We start from the raw sequence: 23,296 nt of genomic DNA on the forward strand, positions 1-23,296 counted from the left end.
TGGCAGGGCTGTGGTTCCCATCTTGTTCCCACTCAATTCACCTGCTTGGGTTCTGCAGAAACCAGATGGGACTTGGCAGGTGCCTGGGGACGAATGTAAACTTAGCCACTCACAGTTGCCATGCCACATGTGGCCTCTTTACTAGACAGAGGATATCCCAGGCACTGGAGCAATCTGCCACCCACAGCAGCAGTCACCCTAACATGGACATCCTCAGCTTGAGCCTCCTTCTCTCCGTCTCACTTCCCCTGCCCCAACCCCTGCTCTCTGGGATGCCTTTCTCATACAAGCAACTCAGACAGATCCCGTTGCTCATGCTCGGCCTCCAGGAACATCCAGAATAAAACCGAGCATCATTATTCCCATTTCACAGATGAAGAAACTATGGCACAGAGAAACCAAGGAACTAGACCAAAGTCATTTAGCTACTGAGTGGAGCTGGGCCAGGGTGTGAACCCAGGCAGGCTGACTTTCAAATCTACATTTTCCACCACTATTCTTAGTAAATATAAGGCAGAACAATTTAGAGAAATGCAAACTTCACTTCTGGAAGCCCTACCCCATAGATTTTAATGTCCTTAATCTATTTTCTGAATAATCTCAATATAAAGTTTTCCATTCATTTAAAATCTTTGGTAATTAAGAAAAATTAGAACTTTTGCTTNTTAATGTCCTTAATCTATTTTCTGAATAATCTCAATATAAAGTTTTCCATTCATTTAAAATCTTTGGTAATTAAGAAAAATTAGAACTTTTGCTTAAATCACTCAATTGCCTCAATATCTCTCTCTCTCTCTCTCTCTCTCTCTCTCTCTCTCTCTCTCTCTCCTTATTCTATAGAGGCTGTCTCTCTCATGTCTGACATTTTATCACTTTATTTTTAACAATGATTTAGCCATTAAAATTATGATAGAAGATAACAACTTGAGAGCAGCTTGAAGAAAGCATCATTTGACACAAGTTTTTGGAGTAAGTGGGCCTTCACAATAGCACCAGCTTCATGCTATGGCTATTGGTTGGTGTAAACCAAGTTTCAGGAGCAAAACATTAATTAGCTGGGGGGTTTTCCACTGAATTCCTTTGAAGGTTTCTTACTTTATAAGAAGAAAAATCTTATAGACTAAAACTTTTTTTAAAAGCATTATTCCCATCTCAGGAAAGAAAAAAATGCAGCAGCAAACATCTGTGCTGATTGGAACCTTGTTTCTGGGCTCCGTGAGACCAATTTCTCCAGCATCTCCTGCTACCTCGTGATTATTTTCCTGGTCCCTTTCACTCTCTACACTTCCTCTAGCCATCCCACAAATGTTAGTCTACCCTGAGACTATCAACAAGGTGCTGCTCTCTCCTTGCTCAATATGAGGCCTTCTGCCACCCATAACCCCCAGTCCTGGCTCCCAGCCCCTTAAACACACACACACACACACACACACACACACACACATGCACACATTTACATCAAACCCAACTACATGCCACCTTCATAAACACCATGCTCCTGCACACTTTAATGCCTTTGCATATCCAGTTCTCTAATGGATGGACTCATATTATACTTCAAGGCCCAGTTTCAATATCACCTATAGTCCAAAGCCTTTACTTCCACCATTTTCTCTCCTAGTAATGTGCTGCAGGGCTTATCATACAGTGCTCATCACATTGTGCTTCAGTTTATGCAGACTGGACATGGTTTGTAGAACTATATAAGTGACCTGCCCACTATTTAGCAAAAGGGAAGGCCGTGACTGTGTACAAATAAAAAGGCACATGATGGTTTAGTGGTTTACATGTTGTAGCAGGCTGAATAATGGTCCCCAAAGATGTCCGCATCCTGATACCAATGAATGTGTTCCCTTGCATGGCAAAAGGGACATTGCAGATGTGACTAAATTAAGGATCGTGAGATGCGGAGATTATCCTGGATTATCCAGTTCTATTTAGTGTAATCACAAGGGTCTTTATAAGACAGGAGGGTCCAAATCAGAAAAGGAGATAAGATGACACAAACAGAGGCCAGAGCAATGCAGCCATGAGGCGAGGATTGCAGGTGGCCTTAAGAAGCTGGAGAAGGCAAGGAACAGATTCTCCCCTAGAGCCTCCAGAAGGAACAGTCATTCTGATGCTTTGCACTACGCCCTGGGAGGCCCATTTCAGACATCAACTGTCAGAACTATCAGATAACAAATGTATATTTTCGGTAAACCACTAAGTTAGTGGTAATTTGTTACAGCAGCCATAGAAAAGTAAATATGTCTCTCACACAGCAGATTCTGAGTTTTCCAAAAGCAAATATAAGTTATGGCCATCTTTTTATCTCTAGTAACTATCTTAGTATCTGGCAGAGAGCGGGAACTCTACAAATGTTTTGCTGAATTAAATCAAAACCACAATGAGATATTACCTCACACCTATTAGAATCGCTATTATCCAAAAAAAAGTAAAAGATAAGTGTTGGCAAAAATGTGGAGAAAAGGAAATCTTCTGACATTGTTGGTGGGAATGCAAATTGGTACAGCAATTATCGAAAACAGTATGAATGGCCCTCAAAAAACTAAAAATGAAACTGCCATATGCTCCAGCAATCTCTCTCTTGAGTATCTTCCCGAAGGAAATGAAATCAGTACCTCAAAGAGATGTCTGCGCTCCCATGTTCATTGCAGCATTATTCACAATAGGCATGAGATGAAAACAGCCTAAGTGTCTGTTGACAGATGAATGGATAAAGAAATTGTGATACACACACACACACACACACACACACACACACACACACACACAAAGGAATATTATTCAGCCTTAAAAGGAAGGAAATCCTGTTACTTTTGAAACAACATGGATGAACCTGGAAGACATAATTCTATGTGAAATAAGGCAAAGAAAGAAAGAAGAAAGGTGCATATCTCATTTATGTATACAATCTAAAACAGCCAAATACACACAGGTGGAAAGTAGAAGGGTGGATACCAGGGGAAGGAAGTTGGGGGAAATGGGACATGCTGATCAAAGGGCATAAAGTTGCAGTTATGTAGGATGAATAAGTCTAGAGATCTAATGTACAACATGATGACTACAGTTAATAATACTGTTTGAATACTGGAAATTTGCTAAGAGAGTAGATTTCAAATGCTCCCATCACACACATACACAAAAAATGATAACTATGTAAGATTATGTTAATTAGCTTGACTGTAGTAATCATTTCACTATGTATATGTATGTGATATATTAAAGTATATTAAAGTTCACCTTAAATATATACAATCTTTATTTTTTTTAAATGCACATACTTTTTTTCAAAATATGTTTTAATATATATCTTCCAGGTCCAAGATGGATTAAGGTTAAATTTCAAAGACAAATTTATCCATTTAATTATTCTTTTTCAGAAGTGGTATTCTCCAAGAAGAATGTTTCCTGAAATTTCAAGGATGTTTTTAGTTAACTAAGAATTAATATCTTCTGATACTCTCCAGTATGTCTCAATCTGTTCAATAATATGATTTTTTAAGAGGATTTATATGTATCACCATATTTGAGGTAGTTCAGTTGAAAAAAATTTGCAACAGCTTACTAAATTCTCTTTATCCATTCATCCATGCACAGACACCCAGGCTACCTCCACATCTTGGCCATTTTAAACAATACCGCAATGAACATATGGATGCACATGTTCCCTTAAAGTAGTGTTTTGGATTTCTTCAGATAAATACTCAGAAGTGAGATTACTCGGTCATTTTTTCTCTCTTATTATAGCCTTTGTTTTAAAGCCCATTTTGTCTGGTATAAGTATTGCTACCCCAGGTTTTATTTGGTTTTTTTTCTTCATTTCTATTTTCATGAAATACCTTTTTTCCCTCCCTTTACTTTCAGTCTGTCAAGCTGAAGTTTCTTGTAGGCAGCATATGAAAGGGTCTTGTTTTCTTATCCATTCATCCACCCTCTCTTTTGATTGGAACACTTAATCCATTTATACGGAAAGTAATTGTTGATAGGTATATAATTATTGCCATTTTCTTCTTCTTTTTTTTCCGTCTTAAAGAAATCACTCTAACATTCCGTGTAATACAGTTTGTTGTTGATGAACTCCTTTAGCTTTTTCCTGTTTGAGAAACTCTTTATTTGTCCTTTGATTCTAAATGATAGCTTTGCTGGGTATAGTAATCTTGGTTGTAAGTTCTTTCTTTTCATCACTTTGAACATTTCATACTAATCCCTTCTGGCCTGCAAAGCTTCTGTTGAGAAATCAACTGACAGTCTTATGGGAGCTCCCGTGTAGGTAACTAACTGCTTTTCTCTTGCTGTTTTTAATATTCTCACTTGTCTTTAACCTTTGCATTTTAATTATGATGTATCTTGGTGTGGGCCTGTTTGAGTTCATCTTGTTTGGAGATCTCTATGTTTCTGGGCTTGTATATCTATTTACATCACCAGGTTAAGGAAGTTTTCTTTCATTATTTCTTCAAATAGGTTTTCAATTCCTTACTCTCTCTCTTCCCCTTCTGGTACCCCTATGTTGTGAATGTTGGTACACTTGATGTTGTCCCAGAGGCCCCTTAAACTATTCTCATTGTTTTTGGATTCTTTTTGTTTTTTGTTTTTTTGCTGTTCTGATTGGGTATTTTCTGCTACCTTATCTTATAAATCACTGATTCGATCCTCTAAATCACTGATTCAATCCTCTGCTTCATCTAACCTATTGTTGATTCCCTCTAATGTATTCTTCATTTCAATTATTGTATTCCTTATTCCTAACTGGTTCTGTTTTATGTTTTCTTTCTCCATTTTTATGTTTCCTATCTCTTTCTTAAAGTTCTCCCTGAGAGTTCTGAACATCCTTACAACCAGTATTTTAAACTCTGTATCTGGTAAATTCCTTGTCTCCACTTTGTTTAGTTCTTTTTCTGGAGCTTTGTTGTTCTTTTATTTAGGACATGTTCCTTTGTCTCCCCATTTTGGCTGCCTCCCTGTGTTTGTTTCTATGTATTAGTTAGAGCTGCTATGTTTCCCAGTCTTATTAAATTGGCCTTATGTAATAGGTGTCCTGTGGGACCAGTCTTCCTGGTCACCAGTGCTGGGTACTCCAGGTGTGTCCCTTGTATGGGTTGTGTGTGCCCTCCTGTTGTAGTTGAGACTTGGTTATTGTTTGCATGTCAGTGAGAGGGATTGACCCACAGGCAGATTGACCATGAGGATGGGCTATGACTATAGTGGAGGAGCTGTTGTGCAGGGTCTGATCCTAAAGAGCAGGATTTGCATTAGCAGGACTCTGGTGCCTGCCTAGTCTTCCTTCTGGGTGTGTCTTCCTTGGTGGTGGCTAAGTAATTCTCCAGCTCAGTCAGAAGCTGGCCAATGGGCATACTGGCCCCAGGACCTCTTATGAGGGGCCCCTCCACAGGCCAGGTTCAGCTGCAGCCTATGCCCAGGGCCATCTGGCATGAGCCACAAAGCAATCTGCAGATGGCCACCACCTGCACTGAGCTTGGGGGTGCCTGGAGAGGCCAAGCCATGAACCAAGGCTGGCTGTTGTTAATGCCAGGTTTAGGGCTGCTCAGCAGGAGATTTAGGACACACCAAAGCCAGATGCTGCTTTTGGGGTTTTGTGGACCTTTGAGAGATTTTTGGCAGCATGAGCCAAAGCAGGCCATTTGTATGGAAAAGCCACTAGAAGTAGATTGGGTGTACCCAAAAGCTGGGTGGGGTGGGGTGGAGTCCCAGGGAATCACCAGGGTGAGGTGAACCAAAGGTGTTAGCTGATTGATGGAGACTCAGATATGATGGCCATCTGTGTCTGCACTCCGGGACAAACAAAGAAACAATGGGTTCTGCCAGCACTTCTGTCTGGGAAAAAGCCCTCACCCTGTAGCCAGACAATTCAGTTCCTCTCCGTATGTCCCTGGCAACTTTCAAGATGCTGCCCCAGCACTGGAGCTGAGAGAGAGTGAGTCCATCAGTAAGTAAGTTCGTGTGCAGGCTCTTTAATAGGAGCACCTGGAACTCCGGCCACCCTCCATCGCACTGAACCACAATCTCCACTGGTTTTCACAGCCAGTAGTTATGAGGACTTCTCTCCCCAGCCCTGAAACCCTGGGCTAGGAAGCCTGGTGTGGGGCTGGGGCCCCTCACTCCTCCGGGGGGACCTCCACAGCCAAGATATCCCTCCCAATTTTTAAGAGTCACAGGTGGGTGTGGGGCCCATCTGTTCCATGTCTCCACCCCTCCTACCAGTCTCAAGGTGGCTGCTTCTGTATGTCCTTAGTTGTAAAACTTCAGTTCAGATAGACTTCAGGTGATTCTCCATGATGGTTATTCTGTAGTTTAGTTGTAATTTTGATGTGGTCATGAGAGGAGACAAGCACAGCATTTACCAACTCCGCCATTTGACCAGAAAATTACACATACATTTTCTTAAAAGAAATGTCAGCTGAACTGAACTAAAATGAACTAATTATACAATTAACTTTTATTGGTCTCAGTGCATAACTCACTATTAAATATTGATATAGCCTTACTGGGGATAAAGATATGTCTTCATTATATAGAAAATAATAAATAAAATTTATTTGTCAATTACCACGTGGTTGAAGTATTTTCTTCTTCTTTTATTTGTCTTTGTTTTTAAATTCCCTTACCTTTATATCCACATATTTCTGGGCTTTTAGATTTAAGTGTTTTGATTTACTAATAACTAGAAAAAGTCTGAAATGTTATTCATAAATTACAAATAATATCCATCTTCAATTTAACTGAAAAAGTATCTGAAATGAGTTAATTATTAAGTTCCTAAAAACAGTTTTAGTTTAGGCTTTGACTAACCATGGAAATTTCAGTTAAGTAGCACAATTTCCTGAAGTTAAAAATAAGTGAAAAAAGGAATCCTGCTGCATTATACTTTAAGTTTTCAAATATTAACCAAGCTCAAGCTTCTCTAAAAATTAACCTGAGTACCAAAAGGGCAAGTTATCATTGAAAACCCAACTCTGACTAAGCTGCATTAGGATAACAAAAGAACAGACACAACAAGCAGTTCTGTGATTTGCCAGAATTAGAATTAAGAATTAGAATAATAATTACAATTAAGATTCATATCCTCAAACATACAAAAGAATTTTGCCATTTCCAAATAGCAATCACATCCTAATGAAACAAAGTCAGGGGACTCCATCACACAGTAATGTTGTCACTATAGAATGATTTAGTTTCAAATCACTCAGAACATAACGAGTGATAATACTGCAAGCTCTTTATTACTGTCTTTTGTGCTGTTGCTATATATTTTTATCTAGTCTCCTCCTTCCTCATTGTACACATTACTTTTCCCTTACTCCACACCCTCTCTCTTATTAATTATTACAGTGAGCATCCTGATGGGATCAGGAGAATCCAGTTAGGTTGAGAGGGACCTTTATAGGACCCACTGACCCAAGGTGGCCCATAACTCCTACACTAGTCCTAACTCACCATCACTCTGAAACAGAGCCCTGGACCACAAAAGCACCATGCATCCTGTCACTATGAGCTGAGCAACCATCTATCAGTCACTTAATCACATGTGTTGATTACCTACTTTTTCCCAGGCACTGGACTCTACCCTTTAGAGTACAGTGGAGAGAGAGAGAGAGAGAGAGAGAGAGAGAGAGAGAGAGAGAGAGACATTTAACAGTCCAATGTTATAATTCAGGATGCTATTACACATGCAAATTACTGTAGAGGCACAAAGCAGGATCATAAAGCATCTGTGTCACAAAAAGATTCCTGACAGGTGACATTTAAGTTGAGACCTGAATGACGAGGATGAGATAGCAAGGCTAGGAAGGTTTGGGAGTAGAGAGAAGATGGGAATGAAAGGCAGGAGGGAAGCAAGCAGCAAAAATAAAGGAAATGAGACTGGAGACATTGGTGGGACCAAATCATGAAAGTTTAAGGTACATAGAGAGGTTCAGACTTTATCAAACATTGAAGAATATATAGGGACATGGCATGCTGAGATGTGCTTTAAAATGTTCATTTTGTCTTGCAACATGGGAAATGGAGTAGAGAAGGGCAAAACCCAAGAGAGAGATCGGTGATGAGGCTGTAGCAAGAAGCCAGATTGATTCAATTATTCATTTAATAAATATGAACTGAACTTGTACACTATGCCAGTACTCAGACAGTGCAAACAAAAATGGACCCAGTGCATGCTGTCATGGAGCTACATTTATGGAAAGAGACAAGCATCACATACATATAAGTATCTACAAGAACTGGATCACAAACAAAGATACTTTATTTTGCCATGTATAATGCACAATTTTTTGCCTAAATTTGGGAGGGAAAAATAAGGATGCACATTATACATGGGTAGTGATAATTCCATATCTATATAAATGTTTTTAATTATTTTTTATGCTTATGAGTTAAAAGTGCAACTCTAAAAATCAATAACAATATCTGTATACAAAATAATATCCTGGAATATGATCATTGGTTTTGTTGAACTTATGAAGAACTTGCAATGACGAAGAGTTCTTGGCCTTCTATGATGCATACATATCATAAATTTGTTACCGGTACATAAAATTTCTTGCACCCTGTATCTGTTCTTGTGTGTTGTAATTATTTGTTACATAAAATTTTTTGTGCCATATTATGTTAAAATAATGAATGCTAATGTTCCTTTATAATACAAAAAACAAGTACTTAAATGTAAACAAATAAAATTTGAATTAAAAAATTAAAAGGAAGGATTATTTTTCCCTGAAAGTTTGGGTCAAAAACGTGGTGCACATTATGCATGGCAAAATACAATAAATACAATGAAAGCAAAGTATGGGCAGGAGAATTGCAGGCATTCTCCAGTAGGAGGAAACATGGGAAATTTGAAAGGCCAGTTGGGAAATGATGGAGGCATGAAATAAGGTGATGCCAAAGGCGATGGATATTTGACTGATGAGTGATTGATAGATTGATTGACTGTGGGGAGAAGTTGAGAGAAGGGAAATCTTGGGCACCTAGATAGAGTTGGAGACACAGATTTAGAAGGGAGAAGTGAAGATGAAGTGATAAAGTCAGATTTAGACATTTTGAATGTGAGGGGACCTGAGACATTCAAATGGAGATGTTAATAAATAAGTGAATCTGAAGGTTCATCTAAAGTTTAGGAGAAAGCTCTGCACTAGAGGGTGGGGTTGCGCAGAATAAATGAAACACAAGCCACGGGAATGGATGAGATTTCCTAGGATCGGAGTCTAATGAAAAAATTCCAATGGCCCATAAACTATCATGATGAAACCCCACATTTAAGAGACAAGAGACTCAGAAAGAGCAGGCTGAGCTGTAGGACAAAAACTCAGAGACATATCCTTCAAATAGAATGATGGCATTCTTGATCTACGTAAAAAGGGCATATAAGTCAAGTTGTTTTACCTGGAATAATAACAGCAATGCACCAATCCACCTCTCTCTCACAGCCCTGTTCTTCCTTGAAGCCAAATGACAGACATGTACCGGTGGTTGCTCAGGTTTGGGATACAGCTGGTGGCCATAGAGTCAAAGAAACCAACTGCCCCATGGATGATACACCTACAAAATTTGCCTTAGTCTCACCAAATGAATAAATTCATCACTGTAAATAATTATAGATTTGCAAATTCATATAATCATTTCTGTACTCAGATAATTCATTACTCAATTTTTATTTACTGTAAATAATTAATGTAAATTAGTCAGGTGATTGGTAAAGAGCAGGAAGTTGAATTCCATGAGTAATTGTTTTATCTACTTTATTTTGGTATACAAATACAGCTATTTCACATATGAAATCATGAAAACAATTGGCCACAGAAGTAAAAATGTCTACATACAACCAAAAAACTGGGTCCTGACATCCATTCATTTTGTTCAACTTTTTAATTGATTCTGATGACTATAGTATCAATTCATGAACTTTTCTACCTTAAGCATTTAACTGCCCACATCAATTATTGAGCCCACTATGATTTGAGGATGCTCATTTCAACTATTGCCAAACTTCTCAATCAACCGATTTCCTAAAACCACACCTGACATAATTCCAGGCCAAAGGAGTGATTCTCAAGAGTCTCAGATAGTCTGGGGAGTAATTGAAAACCACTCCTAAGGCAGCTTTAAGTTGGGCTTAAGCCTAATCATGATGATTTGTCTTCAAAATCAAAGTACATTGAAGACTAAATAGAAATTCATCATAGCCATAACTGTGTTTATCATCATAGATTATTGTTTTTTACTATTTACCAGGCTTTTCACAAAACCCTCTACTGTGCTGCACTATCTTATTAAACTATGCAATGCAAAAAAAAAAAACAAAACCACAACATGCGGAATCTGTCTACAAAGCACCCAAACAGCGCTTTTTTTTCCCAATATCAATACCATTATAAATATCCCCCAAGCACTACCAACAGTTCCACTGAACAACGTATTTGTTTATTCGAACATTTCCTTGGGCTGGCGGAGTGGCTCAGTTGGTTAAGAGTTGGCTTTGGAGCGGGAGCTCTGAGCAGCAGGGCCGCTGATTGGGTTCCCACATGCACCATTGACTCTGGGCCTTCTACAGCTAAGATGGTGAACAACAACTTGACCTGGAGCTGGGCTGCCGCAAGTGGCTGGCAACATCATAAGCTGCAGCCCCTGCTGCAGTGGGCTGCCATAAGCTACCATGAGCAGCCGTCCAGTGGCCGATGACCAATCTGCCTCACCTGGGAAAAGTGCAATGGTAATACCAACATGGGCCAGTGAAGCAACGTCCTCCACAACTAGACTAAAGAACAAAAGGACAGCAATTTGTTCCCCTTCCCTGATTCCCCAAAAGCTGTTCCCCTCCCCCAATTCCCCAATAAAATCTTTTTTAAAAAAAATTCCTTGAATGACATTATATCAATCAAACACAATGCATACAGTCAAATAAAAAATCCTGAAATCATGTGAAAAAAGAAAACACAGAGAGAACTTTTTTCTGTTATATTTAAAAACATCTTAACTTTTCAAGATCTTTCAAAGCCACAGCATATCTTGATTCTTCCAAATCTTGACTAAATCAGATGGAAGCCAATCTGAAAGTCCAGCTGCACCTCATTCGCTGTCATGGAAACACAGGACTTCACCTTTGCCCTCACAGCCCACACCTGGTAACTGCTATCAGCAATGAGAACCTCTAAGAAGCTGCCAATGAACGTAAATCATTGTTTATTGTAACAGATATTATTTCAATATTATTTCTATGACCTATCAAGCACAAAAATGAATGAGGTGGGTATCATCATTGCCATTTTATTTTTAATTGGGGAATTGGGGGAGGGGAACAGTGTTGGGGAATCGGGGAAGGGGACCAGCCAAGTTGTTGTTCTTCAATCTTTGTTGTAGAGGGCACCAGTCGCCATCTGGCTTCCCATCAGCATCTCGTTGCTTCTAAGCTCAAGGTGCTGTGTTCAGTCTTAGTTGCGGGTGGGCAGAGCCACCATCCCATGTGGGAGTCAAACCAGCAGCCTTGTTGTTAAGAGCACACGCTCTATCCACTGAGCCATCTAGGCGGCAGCTCAGCTCAAGGTGCCTAGTTCAGTCTTAGTTGTGGGTGGGCGTAGCCCACATCAAACAGGCAATCTTATTGTTACACCAGCTGAGCCATCCTGCCACCTGTTGGCAGCTCAGCGACAGCTCAGCTTGGGTGCAGCTTCACTGGCCCATGTGGGAATCGAACCAGCGGCCCCGTTGCTCAGAGCCCACGCTTTTAAGCCAACTCTTAACCAACTGAGCCACTCGGCCAGCCCCCATCATTGCCATTTTATAGTTTAGGGCAGGAGTCAGCAAACTGCAGCTTGGGAGCCACATGCGGCTCTTTGGGTACGTTCCGTCTCAAAAGTTTGCCGACCCCTGGAAGAGCCAATCCTGTCCCTCACAATAATTTAAAAATTATTCGAGAGCCATAAATATATTTTTACATAATCACCATATGTGAATAATATCCTTTAAAAATTTTATAAATGAAATTAAAATAGTTTTATTTTCATTTTCAATTTTACTTCAGAGCCACATGTGTGTACCCAAAGAGCTGCACGTGGCTCCCGAGCTGCAGTTTGCTGACCCCTGGCGGCTCTTCTGTCCCAAAAGTTTGTCGACCCCTGGTTTAGGGAATTGAAATTAAGTCAGGTAAAATCACACACTGAGGTCCCACGGGATTTCACCTGCCAAAGCCCAGGGGCTGGATGCCAAAGCCTGCCCCCTAGAGAGGTGAGCTAGTGAGAAGAGATCCCTGACCATCATGCTTCCAGAAAATCTTATGCACTTAGCTCCTGATTTTCATCTACCAACACTTTCGCTAAAAAGATAGTTTGAAACAGTGATTACCTCTGTCATTAACCTAATTTTTAAAATTTCATGAATGGAGATTTACGTGACCACCCAACAAAGAACATGAATAAAGAGCTTCTTGAATAAACATTCCTTCTGACTCTAAATACCAGGAGGCAAGTAATGCGACGGGCCAATTTTTTCCTGAATAAATCAATATATTTTTTGTTCAGTAAACCGATTTCCTATTGAACACAGGTCAGCACAGCCGAAGACCCTCTTTTGGTTCTATGCAGAAAAGGATTTCTTTTCCTTAAATTATGATACATGAGCCTAGAGGTCTATACATATTTTCGGGTAAAAAGCTAATTTTAAGGACAAAGAAGCTTGTTTTCTCTCTAACCCAGTGGTCAAAGGTGGGCCAGCAGGTGGCTCTGCTCCTTGCAGACATTAAAGGACTAAAGTTCCTTCCATCCAGTTTCTCCACCATCCCCCAGGATATTGCCATCATCCGCATGTTCAAAGCCAGCTGTAGGCTGTTCTGTGTTTTAGTACCAAGCAAAGGTAAGGCTATGTGTAGGCCTAGAAATGTCTCCTATCACTTTGGCTCACATTTCATTGGCAAGTGAGTCTTGAATATAGTCCCTAGCTGAGAGGCTACATGCCCAGCTAAAACTAAATCATTACCTTGAAAGAGTGGGAAATAAATTTGGAGGACAGCCAGCCATCTTCACACTGGGGTACACCCACAATTTTGGGATATGTCTTCAGCAAAAGCTGAAGTCCACACTACACAAAAGAAACAATGAATCAGGGAAAAAACAAGACCTTATGCATTCAAATACACAATAAATAAAATACTATTTTACCCAAGTATAAGATTGTGAGCCTGAACTTTCCCCGTGTTTACTTCAAATCTGTTTTACTTAGAACAACCTTTTGAAAATGAAAGGCCACAACACCTTTTTAAATATATGGAAGTGGGCCTCATCTAAGAAGAATAACAGATATTAAAAATATTGCCGCATGACACAGAGGGTCAAGGATGTACCCAGGATGCCTCCAAATCTGAAAACGATGCTGAGTTGGAAATCAAAACAAAACCTAAGACTCTCCAAGCCCAAACATACGGGCCTTAGACACACATATGGTTTCCATCTCTAGCTGAAAGAGCTGGATCTAAATGGAGTTTCAAAGAACATATGCAGTTTCCTAAATAGAATTAGGTAGATCAGGATACCTTCCAACCCAAAAGTTTAGCAGTGTCCTTTGCACAACTAAAGATTTGCTGTTCTAAAAACTAGTCTTTGCTAAAGTTTCCTGGCTGGTCTTGGATCCTTATAAAATTTGGTTTTCATGTGTGTTGGGGAAGCTTTTTTTTGTGAGAAGGCTTGTTCTATAAGAAGGCTAATGAGAATGCCAGAATTTTCACTTTGGAGTAAAGTATATAAATTAAGCTGTCCATAACTTGAACATTTGAAAAGTACCTCAGTAACATGAATTTGGGGATTGACTTTTCAATACAATGTATACCCCATTAAAAAAAAAGTCTGGCCAATAAGACAGTAATCAAAATAAAAGTAAGGCATTTCTGTAGTCAAAAAAAATGAACAGAATCTAGAATTGTAGCTATTTCAGATTCCTCTGTCAAAATGCTGTATTCATCCTACTCCGTGGACCATAAACATGAAATTATAAAGAGAAAACTCTAAAACTATGAGTCTGAAGTGAGAGAAGGAGATATGAGGATGTGCCCTGATGACCTAATTGTCCCTATTTGCTCTATTTATAGAGCCACTAGTCACCTTTCAATTTTATCAAGGTCCTGGAGCCATACATAGCAAAAGTCCTTGTTGAAGGATTTTGTATATGGAAATTTTATATCTTGTCTGTTTCATTTTGTAAGCCATGCTATATAACACATTGTGTCTCAATAAGCCTCTGTTTGATTTGAAGTGTGTTAATGGTTTGCTTTTTAACTACTTTTGGGCTGGGATTGGCTGATTAATTTTCCCAGTCTCATGATATGATTTCTCTAATTGCTGTAGTTCTAGAAGAAAAAAAAAGCTAGAATAATGCTTAATGCTCACTGTTCCCATTGGTAAATTGACCAAAGCTTAATAATTTTAATAGATTTCTACCCAACCAACAGTATCAAAATGTAATAGTTATTGAAATCATTACTGGAAATATTCCACTGAGGTCTCTCAAATTAACCATATCAGCTGTACAAAAAAAAAATTCTCAGAGAATTTCCAGCCTTGCTCCTTTGCTTTGTGATATGGAGGCTTGACAGTAATTGTCTGGATTAATTAATCTGCTTTGTTAGAAGAAGGCTGGAAGTCAGCCAGTGTGCAAGTCTTATGGTTAAGTTGTTGAAATTGTGTCTTCAATATGAAATTAAGATAGTGCAATTACTAGGTGAACTCAGAACTCTCTCAAACTAGTCTACAAAAGCATGAGAGAGGAGTGTACAAATACACATTGGTCAATATGTATTTTCACCTCTGGAGCAGTTTCTTAGGACTCATAGGACTTGGTAGTTAGAAAAATCTTTAGTCCACTCTCTTACCTAGAGTTGGTGAGAAAGGTGAAAAACTTGCCTCAGTTTACAATTCCTTTGGACTCCTATTCCAGTGCTCCTTCCTCATCATAGCTTGCTGCCAAACTCTTCCCATCTTGAAAAAAAATGAGTCATGGGAATCCTGAGACCCCATAGTCAATGCTAGAATAACTTCTTTTTTTATGGATCATTTACATCACTGTTTTTTGTTTATTTTTTAATTTTTTAAATTAAAGTTTATTGAGGTGACAATTGTTAGAAAAGTCACATAACTTTAGTTTCTAGTCATTCATTTCTAAAATCTGATAGGGAGTCACAGAAGTGGAAAACGTGGCCATCATAAGATATGAAAGAAGAAAAAGACATTCTCAAGGGTAAAGGCTTATGCACAGGCTGTTGCTCTTCTGAGTCACGCTAGCGAGGGTCTTCCTGGAGAGCATCCTCAGAAGAAAAAAGTAGAAATATTTCACTTGCTCTCTCCTTTCTCAATAACACAAGTAAACATTGGCAGCCCACCCGCCTGGGGAACTGGCATAACAGCCCCGGGTACCTGTGAGGATTCACCTGCCAGAGATAAGAACGCTGAATACATGGACAGCACCTATAGCTCCTTGTTGAGGGAGCAAACATTTCCGCCCCTGAGAGCTATCGGCTCAAGAGGGCCCTCCATCTTTGAAGGTGAAACTCCAGAAGTTAGATTAGAGAAGCAGAATCTAGTTAAACGGAACCTCTGGCTCTTTGTCTGGCAGTTAGAAAGAGGTTTCCTTTTTAATGAAGTACATCTTCTTAAATCCCAGTGTTACTTTCGTGCATCCTTCTATATGAAAGGGTTTTCTAGAAGCAGCACGTGTAGTTAGAATTGCTCACACGCACTTTCACCAGCAGGCTGGCTTCATCACTAGAAAGGTTGGATGCAGATGCAGCCAGCTGCTACTCTGTGGCTGCATTGTCCCTATCCACAGGGATAGCACAGAAAATATAGGGCAGAGAATTCAACTGGGATCATCGAGGGGAGTCCCACACAAGACATATAGGTTGAGGCATCTCAGATCTTGCAATTCTCTGTGTTGGTAAGTGAACTGTGCTGGAGAAGATAGTATTGACAGGGATTCATGCACTTTTTCTCCATGACCTGAATGAGTTTCTAAACAACAATACTACTAATTGACATGTTCATTCTTAACTCATAGTCACTATTTAATCAATAAATATTGACTTAGTGCTGTACTAGACACTGTAGTAGGCACCCTTTAAAATTCCAAGAGCAGAATATGTGAATTCCCTGCTACCCTAATCATTTTTGGGGTGACCTGCCCCCCTGTCACTCCTCTAACGAGTCCCACTTTGTCAATATTCAAAAGAGATTGCAGAGCCGCAGTGAGCAGCCGTCCAGAAGCCGGCGACTGATCTGCCTTGCCCGGGAAGAGCGCAATGATGGTGCTAAACTTTGGCCAGTGAAGCAGCGTCCTCCACAACTAGACTGAAGAACAAAAGGACAGCAACTTGTCTGTTCCCCTTCCCCCAATTCCCCAGCACTGTTCCCATCCCCTCAATTCCCCAATAAAAAATAAAAAATAAATAAAAATAAATAAAAACAAACAGATTGCAGACTTGAACAGAATGGACACAGAATAACCTTTAAGGTTTTTAGTTTGGTACATTATGTGTTTAATTTTTACATTTGATGACTATTAATGGAAACAGAAACAGAGCCTGGATTCTTGGTTGCTGTGAAAGGTAGAATGGTAGCATACAGATCCAGTACCACATTCTCCTTTCCCTTAGCCCACTGAGCTCCTGTGTCTGGTCAGAACTGTTCTAGAACAGCATATCAATTAGGCAAGCAGAGGTTTGATGGGGTTGGGCAATCATCCTACCAAATGCATCTGTCCAATTCTGTTTATTGGTGTTTCTATTGAGTGCCCAGCACCTGATCACCTAGTCTCTTTGAAATGATGGCCACTTAAAAAAATAAGTAAAAGATAACAGAAAATCCTTCCTTTCTTCTAATTCTAAAACAGTCCCTGACCATCAAACCTTTAGAATCTATTATACCAAGAGTATCTCAGTGGTAGAACTGAGAAAAATCTATACATTCATTATTACCTGTATTTATTGGGACATACAGTGTTATGCTATGGTAACAAATAAAGGCCAAAATTGCAGGGGCTATTCTGTCAGTGTTTCCATTCAGTATCCATCACCAAATGGAAGCTTATATCTTGTGCATGCAAAGTCAATGAAGGTCAGCAGGGTGCTCATCCATCAAGTGACTCAGGGATCCAGGCTCCTTCAGTACTGAAATGCTATCACATCCACACATGGCTCACAGGGAACAGAGAGCATAGAAAACTCTTAACTGCTTCAGACTACAAATGAGCCATCTCTTCGCTCAGAACCCATTGGGCAACACTAGTCACATGGTCTCCTACTACTTTCAGAGCTGCTTGAAAGTATGCTTCTCATATGCTCAGGAATGAAGGGACACAAGATATGGAAAGCACTAGGCATCTCTACCACTTCTACCAATGAATAAACTCTTACACTGTGGAGAGGTTTTTGTTACAACCATCTTCAAAACTGTGAGTGCAGGGGCCGAGTAGCTCAGTTGGTTAAGAGCTCGCTCAAGAGTTTGAGCTCTGAGCAACAGCGGTTCGAGTCCAGCCCGAGCTGAGCAGCCGCTGAGCTGTCAACAGGTAGCAGGATGGCTCAGCTAAAAAAAAAAACAAAAAACTGTGAGTGCCACTTCTGAAGACTACAGAAAGTCCCGCTGCATTAAGGACAATGAGCTCACCATGATCCCCAGACCCTGCCTTCCAGGCCCACATGAGGGGCCATGGCTTTTTTATTACCTGCTTCCAGGAGCATCATGTGATCTCTTTCTTACCTGAAGATATAGAATTGCTGCTGTATCAATCTAGCCACCAAAACATCAAGAGTAACAAGAAAAGAAAACTTTAATTCTCCAGAATCTCTTATAGCATGAGGAATCAGTTTTTGGTAAGAAAAACACTTTAATTAGAGGTTGGCTATAAATTCACAAATGTTACAGAATCGTGTGTTAGATAAACAAAGCTGAAGTTACTCTGGAGGAGGAAGAAAAACGACAAGTTGTGTGGGACAGCAGACCTCCTTCACTGAGATAGGAGCTCCCTAGGAAACCCTGTTGTCTTTGATAAAGCTACAAAACTCAGAAACGACATGTGTAAGAGTGAACTTTAATAAAAACATTGATGTGGACTAGGAAGGTAGCATTCAGGGACTAAAGCAAAAAGGAGGCTTAAGGGAACAAGTGCCAAGAAAAAGCCATTGCAGGAAGGAGTCTGGGTTCAGTGAGGTCATGAAGTGAGGATTTCAGTCAAGTCTGGCCAGATCTTTAAGGGCAGGAGCCCCACTGACACTTGGTCCCCATAGGGAAATGACTTTATCTGTACTGGAATGGGGCTGGTGACAGCCTCCAGCTATGCCACTGGAAAGAAGATGCAGCTGGTGTAAAGTAATTAACTCATTTCATAGTGCCCCTCCTAAAGCCTTCATATTACATCTCCTGAACATCTATAGCAAAAGTCAACTACTGTCACCTCTTACGGAACTTAACCAGATTGCCTTCTGTTCATTTGAAAGTTTAGTCTAGCTTCTTCCGCCTCATCACCACTTCTCATACACACACACGCTGAGAGCCCGGACCCAGAGAAATGTGCCTCCTCGACAGGAATCATCGCTGTGCCTGGCCTTACCTAGAGATTGCACAGGATAAAGGAGAGGCTGTGTTGCATAATGGTTAGCCCCAGAGCTAGGCAGTACAACCATACTAGCATATATCCCGACTTCAGTCCCTCATTTCTATTAAGAGCTCTTATCTCCTAGGGCTATGCTGGGAACTAAATGAGAAAAAGACTATAAAACTGTTAAGTGTAGGAGCTGGTGTATAGTAAGCTTCTGTAAAGCTGCTATAATAGTTACTGTCCTCTATGAATATGGACAACAGAAAGAGATGGAATCTTGGAGATGAATCACTGTGATACCAGCTCGGCTGGGCTGGGGGATTATTTGGGGGAAAGAACTAGCACCAGGAACACTATAGGTGACCTGGAGAAAGTCACAGCATAAGAAAGTCCACTTTGTCTTGATGAAAGACCTGATGCTGTTGAGAAATCTTAGTGGACTAGGGATGTGGAAAAACTAAGTGGATTAGTGATATGGAAATGAAGTGAAGGCAGAAGGCACTTCCCAGATGCCCCAAGAATGGCAGAGACTATGAGTGGCCCCCAATATGTTTGCCACTTCTTCCATATTCCTCAAGCAGCAGAATGGACAGCTAGGTGTGGCCATGTGACTGCGGCCCCAACAATGGGATATATGTGAAAGTCTTGTTCAGGAGCTCCCGGGAACCTTCCCTGATAAACAGCAGGCATCTGCCCCTTGTCGTGTCTCCATCTCTCTTTCTTACTGGCAGGAATGCAGGTGTGATGGGCAGCTCTAGAGTGGCCATCTTGGACCAAGAGGCGTCCTTGAGAATGGAAGCTCACATGGAACCACAAAAAAGAAGCAGCAACAGACGGAGGATGGACAACACTGGATGGAGGCTAGTGTGCTACACAAGTAAAGTCGCCATCACAGAGGAGAAGGAGAAAGGAGAGGAGAGTAAGATGAGCAGAACTCTTGACCATCCGCCTCCAGATTCTTATGTAAAATGGAAATAAACTTCTATCTTGCTGAAGCTACAGTTACTCTGGGTCTCATTTATGCATAGTCCAACTTAATCCTCAATAGTACTAACTTACTCTACCAATGTGGTCCTTGTTGATATTTCCATTTAACCAGCCATGGCTGTTCATTATATGTCTTTTCAATTAAACTAGCATTTATTATATCATTAATCTCATTGGAACAGAGTTAGAATCTCACTCCAATTTAAATGATCTTCAAAATGAAGATTGAATGTCAGTCCTACTGCTTTCCATCTTGCCTGGGTATTGTAACAGTTTCCAGAGATTTAATAAAAACACAAATGGGAGTCAAGACAAAGCTTCATGATTTGTCTGGATCTGACCCAAGGAACACCTTACTCGGCCATGGAAACACATACAAAAATTATTAGTATTTGAAAAAGGTTTCTGGCCTCCCTTCATCCAACAGAGTTATCCCAAACACAAGCTCAGCGTTCTCAATCGCTCACTCAGCGTGAATCAGAATCCCCCCTAGGTGATCAGTGAGGGCACGACAGCTCCTTTCCATGGCCCAGGTTGGCAGCACCCACCCTGCACATTCAGATGCCAAGTCTTGGAGATACCGCCTGCTGGCACAGTGGACAGTGCTGCTGACTGGGCTAGAGAAGGAGAATGGTAGGGGCTGGGAAGTGGTTCCAGCCAGGAGGCACTCGGCACCCTGGCCATTCCACCTGCCATTATCCTCCATGATGGATGGGAGGTCACCTGACAGAGGTCAGGCCTCCCACCCTTCCTCCTGTGACTGCTTTGGGCCTGGGCATCCAACTCATCTATTATTTAGTTGACAGGGATTACTTTCAGCACCTTTATGTTTGTGCTCTTTTCTTCTTTCACCAGCCTTAACAGGTATTCCATTTTACCTTCATACCAACTCTTAGAAAGTGGGCATGGAAGATATCATTCTTGGTATTTCACATTGAGGAAATAGAGGCCCTGAGAGCTGCCAACCACACTTCCATAACTGAAGTGCCTGCCATCTCATAGGGAGATTTGAGCTGCACCTGAGACCTGGCCCAAGGACAGCTGGGAGGTGGGCTCGGTGGGGAGGAGGGGATGCAATGCATACCTGGAGGAAGGAGGCCTGAAAAAGGCTTCCCCAGGTGCCAAAAAGCACAAAGCCCCCTCTCTTTGCCTGTCACAGAGTAAGGGAACATTTGAACTGAAATAGGAAGTATATAGTTTAGAATGAATAAGCAAAGGCAGACAAAAAAAAAATAAAAGCCTGGGCTGGAAAAATAAGTCAAAATTTTAATGTTCCCAAGCACAGGCCTCTCCATCAAGTAATAGAGTGTGCTGTGCAGTCAATGTGTTTACTAGATCAGTAGCTCTCAGACGGATTCAGGATTGAATAAACACTGAAGAAGGAAGGGCTCCCGTGTCCAGGACATCTTGGCTGTTCTTTTCACGTGCACGTAAATGAGCAATGTGCTTCAAGCTTTGTGTTCTTCTCTGTTGTGATCTTACCACCAAGGAGCCAGGGGAAGGTTGTGATGAAATTAACAGAGCAGGGCGACCTGTGATGGAGGTTAACCTGCCGGGGCAGAGGCAGCCATAAATCAGCATCCTGGCTTCATGCACACGCCAGCAGCACAGCATACAAAGGGGCCTTCAGTCAGCCAAATGCAACAGCACCACTATAGCTAGACAGTGTTTTCTTTTCTAGAAACTAGAAAGGTCTTTTAAGACAGATGGACTTTTGGTGTCTGAAAAACTGTAAAACAGGGAGATGAGGTACAATATGCACAGGGAATCTACGTCAGTGTCTTCATGCTTTTTTTTCCTTGCCAAAAAACAGTACATTCAGTTTTTGTATGTGGTGAAGGATACACTCTGGGTTTTTTTGTGTGTGTTGTTTTTTTTTTTACGCTAATAATACTTTGAGTAACAGAGTAAAAATATCTGAACTTTCCTTCTTCTTTTTTCTGTTTTGTGGGAATTGATCAGAGCTTATTTATGAACAGACATTAATTTATCATGATGTCAAGGAAGAAAAATCAATTTGTTGAATGCCTACTATGTGCCCAGTGCTTTCTGCGCTAGCATTTAATTTTCTTTACAACATCCTCCCCGAGGTAGGTTTTATTGGGACTCTTTTGGAGATGATAAAATGGAGTCCTGGGGAAATTAAATCATTTTTCCCAAATCACACAATGAGTAAGTGTTAGAATTGGAATTCAATGGTTCAAAAGACAGACCCCAGGTTACCATCTCAGAGAACTGAGGTTGTTTTACCGTGGAGTTCTCCCACCACCCACGTCAGACTTGGTAAGAATTTTGCATGGGGTGAAGATACCACCATCATATGGGGAAGAGGCTTGATCACTGCACTGTACACCTGAAGCTGATGTTGTATAATATTGTATATCAACTATAAGTGAATATATATATATATATATATGTATATATAGTCATGGGACGTGGATAGTGTGGGAGTGGAGTCAAGGGAATTGTAATAGATATGTATGATATTGGGGGGAAGTGGGGCAGTCAATTGGGGGAGGGGGGTGGTCACTTCAAGGGGTAAAAAGTATAACTATTGCACTGTGTTGTACAGCTGAAACTAATTCTAAAAAATGTGTATTTCATAATAAAAAATGATTTAAAAAAAAGATACCACCATCATAAACTGCCTACTGCCCTCAAGGGTTGCTTCTGTGCCAACTCTCTACTTGCATTGTTTGAGGGTGTCAAGATTAAGTCCTTGGTGTGCCATCCACCTCGGGGGCCACAGTCAGGATGTGTTGTTGGTGTTGCTTCATGCATTCTCCTCAACACCCTGTCACCTGTCATACCCATTGTAGAGGTAAAGAAAGGACATCTCAGACAGATTACATAACTTAACCCATGTCTCACACACATAAGCCAGTAAGCGCCAGAACCCGGGGAGACACCCCAACTCTCTGGAATTCTAAAGCCCATGTCCCTTCCACTGCTTCTCATAGACTCCATCATTAATTAAAGATAGGGAAAGCCTGCCTCGTGGCTGTACACTCCAAACCCCTTCATTTACTTATTAAAAAGTGGAGCTCCCACGAGGAAAAGTTGGCCAAGGTCAGAGGTAAGGAGCCAGGCACGTGGACTTCAGGTCCTGTGAACTGAACATCCAGGTGAGCTGCTACAAGGAAGGGAGGCTAATAGCTCAGGTGCCAGGGGCTCAAACAGAATACACAGCATTTCATTTAGAAAACTACACAAGGATTCAGGAGAAGGAGATTTGGATAAAAAGAGATTGGCCCTTTTACGTAAAATATGAGCTCAGAAACACTCACAAGTGACCAGCGTTACTGAATAATGAATCAAGAGCAGGCGGGTAACAGTTTGAAATGCAAATGGATGGATGAAGGTGTGATGCTGTCATCCAGGGGAGGATGATGTGACTGGAATGGTGAACCAGCCTCACCTGCTCCCACTAAAAGTGCAGACACAAAGAAGTGAGGCTATCAGAGAGAGGACCCTAGAACCCCTAATTCCTGGCTTTGACCTGCAGTTTACTTTTATGTCCCTGTCCCCAAAGAGATGTCAAAAAATGACGAACAGCCAGTTAGGGGAAGGGGAAGCAAAACCATCTAAAGAAATGTTACCTGACAAAGCTGCAGGCAACACACTTGAGAACACCTTTACTTTCCTTATGTTTTCTTGCTTCTTGAAAAAATAAAAAATGCACCTTTTGTCTCTCCTCCCTCCTCTTTCTTCCCAAATT

The 23,296-nt window shown here is 40.8% G+C and overlaps 1 long non-coding RNA gene across 1 annotated transcript in view; it reads right to left on the reverse strand.

The window, feature by feature from the left end:
- Positions 1–17,524, reverse strand: part of LOC109373386 (uncharacterized) — a 26,271-nt gene extending 8,747 nt beyond the window's left edge. Inside the window, exon 1 of the long non-coding RNA XR_002122215.1 lies at positions 17,411–17,524. This is a non-coding gene — a long non-coding RNA (uncharacterized LOC109373386). The remainder of the gene's footprint in view (positions 1–17,410) is intronic.
- Between the last annotated feature and the right edge of the window lie 5,772 nt (positions 17,525–23,296).

The sequence above is a fragment of the Hipposideros armiger genome, unplaced genomic scaffold (genome assembly GCF_001890085.2).
Source record: "Hipposideros armiger isolate ML-2016 unplaced genomic scaffold, ASM189008v1 scaffold_716, whole genome shotgun sequence".
Taxonomy (NCBI): domain Eukaryota; kingdom Metazoa; phylum Chordata; class Mammalia; order Chiroptera; family Hipposideridae; genus Hipposideros; species Hipposideros armiger.